Source organism: Euphorbia lathyris, chromosome 8, assembly GCF_963576675.1.
Source record: "Euphorbia lathyris chromosome 8, ddEupLath1.1, whole genome shotgun sequence".
Taxonomy (NCBI): Eukaryota; Viridiplantae; Streptophyta; class Magnoliopsida; order Malpighiales; family Euphorbiaceae; genus Euphorbia; species Euphorbia lathyris.
In genome coordinates this window covers 58,709,679-58,722,439 of record NC_088917.1, presented here as the reverse complement: position 1 = coordinate 58,722,439, position 12,761 = coordinate 58,709,679, and positions in this window count along the sequence as shown.

Here is a 12,761-nt window from a genome sequence, read left to right as displayed (position 1 = left end):
AGAAAGGGTAATGACGCCCAGCATCCCCTCATGACCAGCCGCCGCCAAGCGATCAGCAACTCGGTTCTGCTCTCTGAAAATGTGGCTGAACTTTATGAACTCAAAGGAAGAGCAGAGACTTTTAATAGCTTTGATAAGGTTTCGGCTATTAAGACAAATAGCATGATTATCAGAAATCATTTTAATGGCCTCCATGTTATCAGACTCAACAGATAAAAACTTTAAACTCAGACTCTTGGCAAGCTTGATACCAGAGAGAATACCCCAAAGCTCCGCTGAAAAGGAAGAGCCCAACCCCAGATTCTGGGTGAACCCAGACAGCCAGGTGCCCCCCGTATCTCTAAGAACACCTCCGGCAGCAATCTTCCCATCATTGAGGCAGGAGCCATCCGTATTCAATTTCATCACCCCTTCTCTCGGCTTGCTCCAACCAAGGAGGTGGACATCTCTCTTCTGGGTAGACCTGGCAAGGGAATCCCCTTTGAAACTCTCAGTAATATTAGAAAGTTTTTCCGAGAAGAACTCAGCTAAGTTAGGAATAAAAACAGCTTTATCACCAAAAATCTCCTCGTTCCTCCACTTCCAAATTTGGTGACAGATGATAGCAAAGAAAATATCGCCATGCTCCATGTTCGCCAGTAACTTCCCACTAACACCATCAGAGAACCAGTCACGCTCAAAGTGGGCAAGGAAGGAAGAAAGAATGTGGTGTGGGAGAATTTTCTTCCACGCCTCTTTACTCTTTAAGCAGTCCCTAAAAGCATGGCACAAAGTTTCATCATGGCCTCTGCATCTACTGCAAGCTCCTGAATCCACCAGATGTCGTCTATGCCTTTCCGAATTAGTAAGCAACCTGTCCTTAACCCCCAGCCACAAGAAACTCCTAATACGGTAAGGGATTTTTAGGGCCCAAATGAATTTCCAAGTATCAGAGATAGGACCGGACCTGTTGAGGGTGAATGCTTCAAAGGCCGATTTGCAGGAATAAGCTCCATTGTTAGTCAGGGCCCAGCAATGCCTATCCTTATCTTCCTCTTGATTACTTATCTTCACTCCTCTAAATCTAAGGAGAGTATCCAGGCTAAAGAAGGTGTCAAACTTAGACCAAATCCAATCCCCCTCAGAATCAACCACATCGGCGATCCTCCAATTACGGATATTACTAGGCGGAGGGGAGCTACACACTTCTAATAACGGTTTGTCCCCAATCTAGATATCATTCCAGAAACTGATGGATTTGCCATTACCCACCTCCAAGCCAACCCCCAAGCAGAACTTCGCAAACACAGCGCTAAGCCCTTTCCAGAGGAAAGAACAATTGACAACTCTCTCCTTAGGGCCCCCAAAAATTTTGTCTTTTCGATACTTTCCACAGAGAAGACGAACCCAAATAGAGGAGGGGCATTGCCACATTCTCCAGAGGAGTTTCATTAATAAGACTTTGTTATTATCCTTAGCTTGTATTATCCCAAGACCTCCCATACTCTTTGGCTGGCAGACCTCCTTCCAAGGGACAAGGTGAATCTTTTTCCCCTCTCCAGACTCTCCCCAAAGGAAACGCCGGTTAATTTTTTCAAGCTCATTAAGAACAGGCTCAGGCAGTCTCCAGGCTTGCATGATATGATTAGCTTTCCAACTAGCACATAACCCATTAGTTTTATCCAGAGTTTCTTTAAAAGAGGCTTTGGAAACTATGTCGCTATGGAGGGGGACCCCAAGATACTTACCCAAAGAGTGAGTAAGAGGAATACCAGATAAATCACTTAGCCTTTTACAAACGCCTTTATCCATATTTTTAGAGCAAAGCATCCGAGATTTTTGGATATTGATCTTCTGTCCAGAAGCAGCGCATAAACAATTAAGGATATCCATAACCACACCAACTTTCTCCTCATTCCCTTCCACAAAGATCATCACATCGTCAGCGAAGAACAAATGGGTAATAGGAGGGCAGAACTTGTTAATGGACACAGGATGGAAATTCCCATTGCTCACAGCCTCTTGGATCAGGTGCGACAACCTCTCCATAGCAATAACAAAAAGGAAAGGGCTCATAGGATCCCCTTGGCGGATCCCCCTGGAGGGAGAGAACTCATCAGACATATCTCCATTGATCAAAACCTGAAAAACAGGAGAAGAAATGAAATCCTCAATCAATCTCCTCCAGCTTTCCGGGATACCAGCTCTCTTTAAACTATCCAGAAGAAAACTCCAGTTTAAACGGTCATAAGCTTTCTCCAGATCCAGCTTGAGAGCCACAATCCATTTCTTACCCTTCTTCATCTTCATGGAGTGAACCATCTCTTGGGCTGTCACGTCCAGGTCTAAATTTCTAGAATTTATACCTTGATAGTAATATATATTATAATTATTAAGTGTATGATTTTTATTTAGTGTTATAGAAAAAGTTTGGAGTTAATTTGAGGGTTTTATATATAAATTAAAAGTTAGGATAATTTTTAAAAGATTATAAAAAGATGGAGGATCAAACTGATTTTGCCAATATATATCTCAATTCTTCTACAGAATACGAGATGATCATCTTCAGTTTCTTTTCATTTTCTTTTTCTTTTTTCTTCTTCTTCCCGTTTCTTCTGCAGATTATCGATTCCGAACCGTTTCTCCACCGTTTCTTTGATTTACGGAGATTCGACCGTTCGAATCACTTGGAATTTAAAATATAGTATCCTTATGTATAGATCTAAGTCCTAGCCGAAGAGTTTTTGAGTTTCGGCAGTGTTTGGAGGTAAATGGCTTAGACAGAGTTTAGAGGCGAATTGAACGAGTTTGTGGTCTTTAATTAGTAGCCAAGGTAAGTAACTATCAACTATATTTTGAGGTTTATGTATATAGATATATATATAATCAAAGAAGTTACAGAAATTGATATTTGAAGGTTCTGCAGGAATTTTATAAAATTGGGATTTTTCACGATCTTGCTTTTATTGTGAAATTACGGTTCAAATGAAGCTATTGATTATGCTTCTATGTAAATTTCAGATTTTACTTGATTATGTTGATTTAAGGCTTAATTTGGTTGATTTACATATATACATATATGTTTTTGGTTTCAATATATATCTATATTGAACAAAATGAATTTGTTGATTTCTTACGAATTGTTTTTGGATTGATAAATCTGTTGCGGTTAATATTGTTATTATTTTGGATTGAAGTCCAAATATGATTTTTATGATACAAAAGAGTTAATTGAAGCCAAATGATTTATGGTTATGAAATAGTTTGGAATTTGATTGTGAAAGGAAATTTGATACGTTATGATTTTATGATTTTATATCCATCGAGAGTTATCCGGATCGGTGGTTTTATATTTGAAGACCATGTTCAGTGAGGGACATGGCATGTGTACACAGTTTGAAAGACCTATTGGGTATGGCAAAGAAGTGTCGGGTAAGACCATATGGGATAGGCAATGTTAAGAGACGTCTCGATTATATATGTGGTTATGGATTGATACTTAAGGGGAGAAACTCAAGGATGGATACAATGTTTTAAGTTCATTTAGATTATGTTTTACGTTATGAGTGATTTTGATATAAGGTTTTACGTTTAATTGATTACAATTTGGTTTGATAAAACGCTTATTTGATTATAATATTTTATAAGGTTTTGAACTCAAGAATCGATACAAGATTTTATATTTTTTTATATTTTTGGTTTACTACTTTGACTATATTATAAACTTTGGTTTTGAATATATTTTATAAGGTTTTAATTAAATCCCTTTTTAAAGGTATATATGTAGCTATGTTCAGTAAGTTGGTTTTTATAGCTGATAGTTTCTTACTGAGATTTTTGTCTCACCTTTTTAAATGTTTTAATGTTTTTAGGTGAGAAAGTACATGATAGAGAGAAGGTTACCGACCGATTAGGTAAGGATCGGAAGTTGTTGCTTATTGTTAGAATTATGGTTAGAACTTTGGTATTGCAATTGTAATAATGATATTTGGATAAATTGGAGGCTTCTAAGTATTGATTATGATCTTTCTATTTCACGCCTGATGCCGTTTGAGGTCGTTTAGGGTCGGGTGTGACATGGGCAATAACCACATTATCCATTATTTGCCTGTCAGGAACAAAACTGCCTTGATTCTGGCTGATAATCTCAGGAAGAATACGCCGGAGTCTATTTGCCACAATTTTAGTAATAGCTTTGTACAACACATTGCAAAGACTAATCGGCCTCATTTGTAAAAAGGAGGAAGGTTTTTCAACTTTTGGGATCAGAACCAGGAGGGTTTTATTCACCAGCCTAATATCGTTGGATCCGCCGAAAACACCTTTAACAAAACTGTAAATGCCTTCCTTCACAGTTTCCCAGTGTTTGTGGTAAAAACTAGCAGGAATACCATCGATCCCCGGAGCCTTAGTAGCTCCAATACTAGAGAACGCCAGATCAATCTATTTCTGGTCAATAGGATGGATAGCTTCCTTAATAGCATCCTCCTCCAGTCTAGGAAAGGAGATTCCAGAAAGAGCTTTATCCAGATTCACATCATCCTCTTTAAATAAGTCTTTATAGAAGTCAAGGGCCAGGCGACGAATATCTTCATCCTCATAGACCCAATCACCATTGGAGTCTTTAATGGCATCGATCTGATTCCTCTGCCTCCTAATAATAGTAGAAAGGTGGAAAAACCTGGTATTCCGGTCACCGTCCTTAATCCAAGCCTTTCTAGATTTCTGAAACCAAAGAAGCTTTTCATGTCTAAGCACAGCTTCCAACTCGTTCTGGAGAGATCTAAGATGACAATTCAGACTGTGATCAAAACGGATCTCCAAACAGCGTTGAATGCCTTCAATTCTTCTTAAAAGCTTATTCTTTCTTCTGATAATGTGGCCAAAGATGTTTTTATTCCACTCCACCACATTCTTTCTAAACCCCTCAGCGGCAAGGAGAACATTGGAATGAGGCTGCCAATTGTCCTTGACAAAATTTTTAAACTGAGGATGAGACTCCCAGGCTACCTGGTACCTAAAAGGTCTATCCCCTTTAAGCCGATGACCTTTAACCAGCTTAACGAGGATAGGACAATGGTCCGAGTGGCGGAAAGGCAGATTCAGCACATTCACTTCGGGAAATCTATAAATCGCAGCAACATTCGCATAAACTTTGTCCAACCGAACAAACATGCTATTCCGTTTCCAAGTAAACTTGTGACCAGATGCTCCCAGGTCAGACAGCCCGCATAAATCCATATTTTGCTTGTGATTGAGACACCGGTTCACATAATGATTACCCCCCCCCCCCCCCTTTCTGATCGCTCATAAGAGCAATATCATTAAAGTCCCCAGCCACCATCCACGCGTCCACCATGCTTGTACTTAAAGAATACAGGATCTCCCACAGCCTTTTGCGGTTAGCCAAAACAGGATCGGCATAAACAAAGGTGAGAAAGAAGGGTTTATTACCAGGGTAACAAACCTTACTATGAATAAATTGCTTATCCATACTGATAATATCAATATTCACACGACCTAGCTTCTAGAAAAGCTAAATCCCCCCTGCCCGACCAGTAGCTTCAGATCTGACACACCTCCAATTCTTAAACTTTCTAACCACCTCATCTGCTTTGCAACCACTAATCTTGTTCTCAAGCAAAACAAAACAAGAAGGATTAAATTGTTTGATTAAATCTTCAACATGGATGCGGGTAGCCTTACTAGCCGCACCTCTAACATTCCAAACAAAAAGGTCCATCAGAAAGGAAGACTACTAACCACAGGCCCAAACCCTAGACTAGGTATTTATTCGGGGCTCCTGAGAGCCTTGAAGAGGTGCCAGCAGGCCCCCTTTTATCTCAAGAGTCCAAAGAAATATGGTTCTTTTTAGGATTAGCCTTAGGTTTCTTCATATTCATCTTATTGACTCCCATAGACTTTCCATTTGAGACGTCAACATAAGTTTTCGAATTACTAACCTCATTGGTCTTTAAATTTCCAATTGAGCCAGCATTCTGGGTGCCCATGGCAACAACTTTGCAGTCGAACAGAGGATTAATAGAGTCACCTAGGATAGTAGTTGGCTCGGCAGACTCTAGGCCTGGCATGCTTAACTCCATATGCTCATTAGATAGATCTGAATCCTGGCCCTCCTCAGTAGACAGGACCCCAAATCTTGACCCTGAACCGGATGCTGATTCAACACCAGCACCAATCTTGATGTCGGGGGCCTGACCTTGATCTCAGGAGCAATTTGTAGAGAAATCATTTCCTTGCTGATATCAGGGGGTTGGTTTCGAACAACATTTGCTCGTGGCTTTCTTCTAACCGACCTTTTAGCCAGCATCCAGTGTCCAAAATTCCTCCCTTCCCCTTGACTCTCCTCAGCTCTAACTTTATTAGTCACTGTCACCTCCTCAACCACCTTCCTTCTCTTAGGACAGCCATCATAAGTATGGTCAAACATGCCACACTCATAGCAAATATTGTGAATACCTTCATATTTAATATGATAAACCGAATTATGAACACAAAATTTAGACAGAAGAGGCTTAGCAAGATCAATGTCGATACAAACCCCGGCAAACTTGCCTCTCACTGCCCCAACGGTGGTCTTGTCCACATGGTGAACTTTCCCAACAAGGCCTCCAATTTTATTAAGAAATCTTTTATTATAGTATTCAATAGGTAAGCCTGGGAATCTAACCCAAGTAAGGATCCTATTCACAAAGCAGTCATGAGGATTAAAATTTGGGACCCATGGCCTCAGCGCCAAAACATGATTGGATATGATATAAGGTCCACCATTAACAACTGCATTAAAATCCTCTGCCCTTGTAAATTTAATGACATAATAGTCATTCTCCGGGTCCGTAATGGTAACCTTCCCTTTCTTCGCCCATTGTGCCTGGATCCTCTGAGCAAAGTAATTAAAGCTAATCCTTTTCCCAAGCACAGTGACAATTAAGGCTAATTTCAATTTAGATCTGAGGGCGCGCTTATCTTCAGAGGAAAGACGGATCCCAGGACAAAGCGGGTCCTCTTGTTCACCATCCTCAACATCAGAGTCGGAGTAGACTTCCTCAGACGCATCCTCAATAATGTCTTCCTCTATCATGGGTTCCTCCTCAACCACCCTTATCACCTTATCTCTCCATGAGGTTTTCCCCAAGCCCAGCTCGATAGATTTTTTATTTATTAATATGGATTCATCATGAACCACAACCCCCTGGACAGCCGGCCCGCCCATCTGGACTGCCAGGCCACCATACTGGACAGCCGGTCCGCCCAACAGGACATCCGACCTGGGTATCCGATTATCTCCTACACCTGACTCGCTAATCGGACCCCCACCCTCGGATCGTTTCTGGATCCAGACCTCTCAAGCCTCGCATCAATCATCCCCAATAAGGCGTCGCACGCCTCTGAAACAGAGACAACATATCCATCGCCCCCCTTCACCTCAGCCACGGTAGATCTCACAGACCCGCCAACCACCAGGGCGCTCCTGCCCTCTGCCTCTCCATCAATCCTACAATCCCTAATTAACGCATCCCCTCCCATCTCCTGCCCCAATTTTCTTCCCAAATTCCCAAACACCACCCCACCTAACAAACCCACCCCCACATCAGCACCAATCGGCTCCGGCAGAGGCGGACAGACCGCCGGCCGCGGAGAAATCGATCTGCGCCCGCAGATCTCCTCCCCCCGCCGCTCAAAACCACCTGATCTACCACCTGTAGATCCGCCGCCAAAACCACCGCCAGCCCCCAGACCAGCCCTCCCCGAACCCGCACCATCCAACCCTCCGACCGAGAACGATCCCGCACTCTCTCCCGATCCTTCATCCACGGACGCCGGCCGACCAAAAGAAGAAAAAGGAAACGAACGTCGAGAGAGAGAGAGCAAAATAACTTAAAAAAAAGAATTTCTTCCTTATTCAACTATAAAACATTTTCTTCTCTAATATTATAATCGCATATCCCGATCTTGGTCATTTTACTTTTTTAAGATGTGTGCAACATATAATCCTCATTTAACTTACTTTTTTTTTACAACCGAGTGATTAATTGATTACATTTTATGCAAGTTCAGAGAGCTAACTGAACATTTTATGCAAGTTCGGGGAGCTATCGAGACACTTTGAAAGTTCAGGGGGTCAATCAACCATTTTGGACAAGTTTCGAGGGCTTATTAAGCCTTCGTACCCATAAACTAAAGTTGATTAGGGGTTTGTTTTGATTATTAGAGCCATATTCCATTGTTTCTAAACTTAATATAGTCTTAAGACTTGAATTGGTGCACAAAAGATCCATTTGAAGACTAAAAGCAAAAAATTATCGAAATTGGATAGGTTGCATACATGTTTCTCCGTCAACAATTTTTTAATTTTATATTTCGATATTAAATTTTCTTAATTATTCATAAACTAATAGTATGTTTTTTTTTTATCAGAAAGAATGCTCTTTATTAAAACAGAACAAGGTTACACTTATCAATTTGACATAGTTCTAAAATCTGGGGAGGGGCCTCTTCAATCCAAATTAGAGGGTTCGTTTGGATTCTTGCCAATTTCGCCAATGTGTGCGCCATAGCATTTCCGTTTCGTTTCACATGCGAGAAGCGGACTTCGTGAAACTCTTTTAGTCGATACATAGCATCTTCCAGCAGCAAAGATCCCTCACCAGCAATATCCTCTGCTCCCGTCATTGCTACTGCAATATTTGCATTGTCCGTTTCAACGATAATCCGCTGCCAGCCTCCATCTCTCGCAATCTCTAGGCCCTTTAGCACAGCCTGGATTTCTGTTATCTCCGCACTCATCGACAGCCCTGTTGGAATCGCAGCTGTTAGCAGGACTTCTCCCTCCCCATCCCGTATGACCACTCCTATTTCCTCCTTGCACTCCATCTACCCATGAAGCATCCACATTTACTTTCGCCATTGTCACGGGTGGTGCGATCCATTTTATCAATTCCGTTGTGGTCCACGTCGCACTATCTCCCGAGCTAGAAGTTTGAATATCAACCTGAAATCCAATTCCATGCTCCATTGCTGCTATTTGATCCCGATGCTCTGCTCTCCTCATTCTCACGCATCTCCTCAGCCAGATGATAGGCTGATTTGACGGTGAATTTTTCCTATCTGGATGCCGGCCAATATAATTCGTCCCGTGGTAGCCAAAAACTTATAGGTAATTTCTGAATTTCAACGGCTTCATCTAGGCCGAAGTTAGACCGCAGCATCTCGACATTCCATTGTTTTGTTATAAGCATATTATTGAGGTTAATTTAATAATTTTATGTGTAAATTAATAGTTTGAAGAAAAAATAATGATTTTAGGAGTACCTTTTGATAAATAATAATAAAAAGGAAAAAAAATAAATATAAAAGGAAGCAATACCATTTAATAGTGATATCTAACTAATTAATTGTTATGGTACATGGGTTGTTAATAATAATAGTTATTATTATTATTAATAAAGTGTGATTATTCATCAATAATTATTATTATTACACATTGTATTCATCCGGGGAGGGGTCCCACCCGGTGTACTACGCGTCCCCGCTGAGCGATGGTCCGGGGAGGGGTCCCACCACAAAGGTGTACTGGGGGCAAGCCTTCCCCCAACCAATTTATTTGGCAAGAGACCGCTCCTAAAATTCGAACCTGTGACCTCTTAGTCACACGACAACATGATACTAAATTGAATTAACTCTAGGGAATAGGAATCTAATCGAAACAAGATGCTAAAGTAAAGGAAATTTGACGGAATTTAAATTTACTTTCAAGGAAAAGTAAATTGGATTGCTAGGAAATAGTTAACTACAAAGGAATTCTTTGCATTGAACTAAAAATGCAAAGACAATTCTGAAATTGTAAAAGTTTCTAAAGTTGATTTGGTTGACTCTGTCTAGAAGTGTTGTTTGATTGATTTTATTGATTGGTTGGCTGAGATTGTAACCTCTATTGATTCTTCATTATATAACCCTTCTTTGTAATTGATCTCTTCTCCATGTTCTACACTTTCGAGAGTTCTCTCACTCTTAGTAATTACTATTACATACCGATCACAAGGTTAAGAACTATTCATCATTTCTTGCAACTGTTAACACGATACATGAGCTTCTCAAGTCTTCAAAAAAAAAAACCGGATTCTAACTCCTCCACTAATTAATTTAATTATAATAAATTCATGATTAATTGATCATAAATTCATTAATGAATTAATTAAAAAGTCATATGTCCCCATATAATCTAAATTATTTATTTAGGTCTAAATTTATTTGTAATTGTAAATTTGGCTCAAAATAAATGTGTAACAATTCCTAACACAATAAATATATTAGATATAATTGATGTTTGGAATGTTTGTAACATGTGAAATAACAAAAACTTGTTGTCCTCAGATGAGACTCTAGCAAGTGCACTAGATACAAGTAATAAAGTGATAAGTTAAGTATCGTCTCCACAGGGATTGAGATTCAAATGTATATCAGAAATTGTTGTTAAACAACGTGTGTGTGTCAAACAAGCTTTCTTCTTTTGAGTTGATTGTGTGATGTTGGTTTAGTAAGATGTAAGAGGGCTGATGCAGTAAGAAATTAGATAGCTTTGAAATGATTTAGAAAATAGAACATGCTCAATCCGGCCGAACAGGTTGTGCTTCGTCTTACAACATTCACATGAAATAGAAGATAATGCCAATGAAGTCAAAGTATCAGTTTTGAAGTGAGTTTGAGTCAACTTTCGTGTGTTCTCAAACTCCTAAGACTTACTAGCACCTTTAGCGTCCTAAAGATACGTTCTTTCTAGTATTAAGAACAAAACTGCATTTCTGGTTAAGAAAACCCTTGACACAACCATCTAACTTGTCAGCTTCGAGGTTGGGAGATTAATAGAGATATCAGTGAAGATAAAAGCAGTGTCCTATCATCCATCTAATACATAAATAAATGCCTAAGCATGAAAGTTAAATCCTCATTAATCACAACATTGGCGAAATACTAACTATTTATTAAAAACGAAACGATTGTAAAAACTTACATAACCGGGTCGACCTACCGGGCTGCCCCTATAGATAAATTTGATCTTACTTATAAACATTATCACAAAATATTCACCTCAATTATAATGTTATGACAATGTAGTCTTTTTTTTTTCTTTTGTTATGTTTAACAAAGCAGTCTCTAATTTATTTTTAATTAATGATCAATTTGGCCATTTAAGTTAGCTAGTTCAAAATCACGTTTGAGTATCAATTTGGCCCTTCAAGTTGGAATCTAAGATCAAATCAGTTCAAAACGATACATGTCAGTTTATGATTTGTAGTTATTTGACATGCATCACATTCTCATACTAACACGAAGGATTATATTAATATACAAACTTAATTTTGTACTAAATAGGTGTTTGGTTGCTCCTTTTCATACTCTTTTTTGCATTTTCACTTTAAAATTGAGAGTTTTAGATGTCTGGTTAGTGATCTCATGTTTATATTTTACATCTGAAAAGTAGTATTTTATAAAAGCATAGATTCCCTGCTTTTTGAAAAGACAGTTTTTTCCAATAGCAAACAACAAACCGTAACAGCAGATAAAACAAATAGACCTTAAATTAATTCAACCAAACAACTTTACAAAATTTATCATTAAAATGAATTAATGTAAAAACTTTTTGAACTTTGTATTATTGTAAATTTAAAACACAATTCAATAAAAGAAATCATTAAAAATTTAATGCAATAAATTAGGCAATTTTATCATTATTTTTCTAATCGGTTTAATATATCAAGGTTTTCCGTGAACTTGACTTAAAAAATAGATTGACCTTCTAAACTTACAAAATATTTTATTATTTTTCTAAACTTACTTAAAAATGATCTGTTTTTTAATTTGTTTACAGTGATTTATTAATTTTTTTAAACTTACTTAAAGTAATATATATTTTAATTTTTCTAAATTCTAAATTTAGAAGATTAATCGTATCACTTTAAATAAATTTAAAATTAATCAAATCAATTTAAGCAAATTTAAAAAACTAACAGATACTATATAAGTTTATAAGATCATGATTTATAAATTGATATAGTAACCATTTTTTTTTTTTGAAGTTCAACAGGTTATTGATATAGTAAGCATTGTTTTTCTATAAGTTTTAGTTATATACATCCTTTACCTTCTTATAACTCATTATAGATACTTTTCATTAATAATTCACATAATTTTAAAAAAGAAAAAGTAGAAAAATAAATTATGTAGTTGGTTGGATTTATAAATTTCTATATCAGAATAATATAAATTCACCTATGTGGAATTATCATAGAAAAAATGCTCAATACGATTCTGTTTTCTGTTTTAAAAGTTTTGACTAGTGAAGTCTCAGCGACCCTGTTAAGGATTCACGTGTTACAGCAATCACACCTGATCTCGTAAATCACAGATCTAGTGGGTTTAAGGGATATCAAAACACGATACATGGGCACATATTCACCTAACAATAGGTGACACATAGCATGTCCGGTTCCTAAGTTTATAACCGTCTTCTACCGCTTGATCACACTATGAATAGAGTAAGCACAACTTAAGGTACATTACCCCATTCATTCATTAAGCTTACATCATGGTATTGATTTACTGTTGTGTTCATTCTCAAATCTTCCCTCAAAACTGACTTGGCCCTGTTTGGGAATTAGCTGCTAGCTGTTAGCTGTTAGCTGATTACATTAGCTGTTAGCTGTTAGCTGATTACATTAGCTGATTTGACTAGCTGATTTGATTAGCTGTTTGTGTAGACT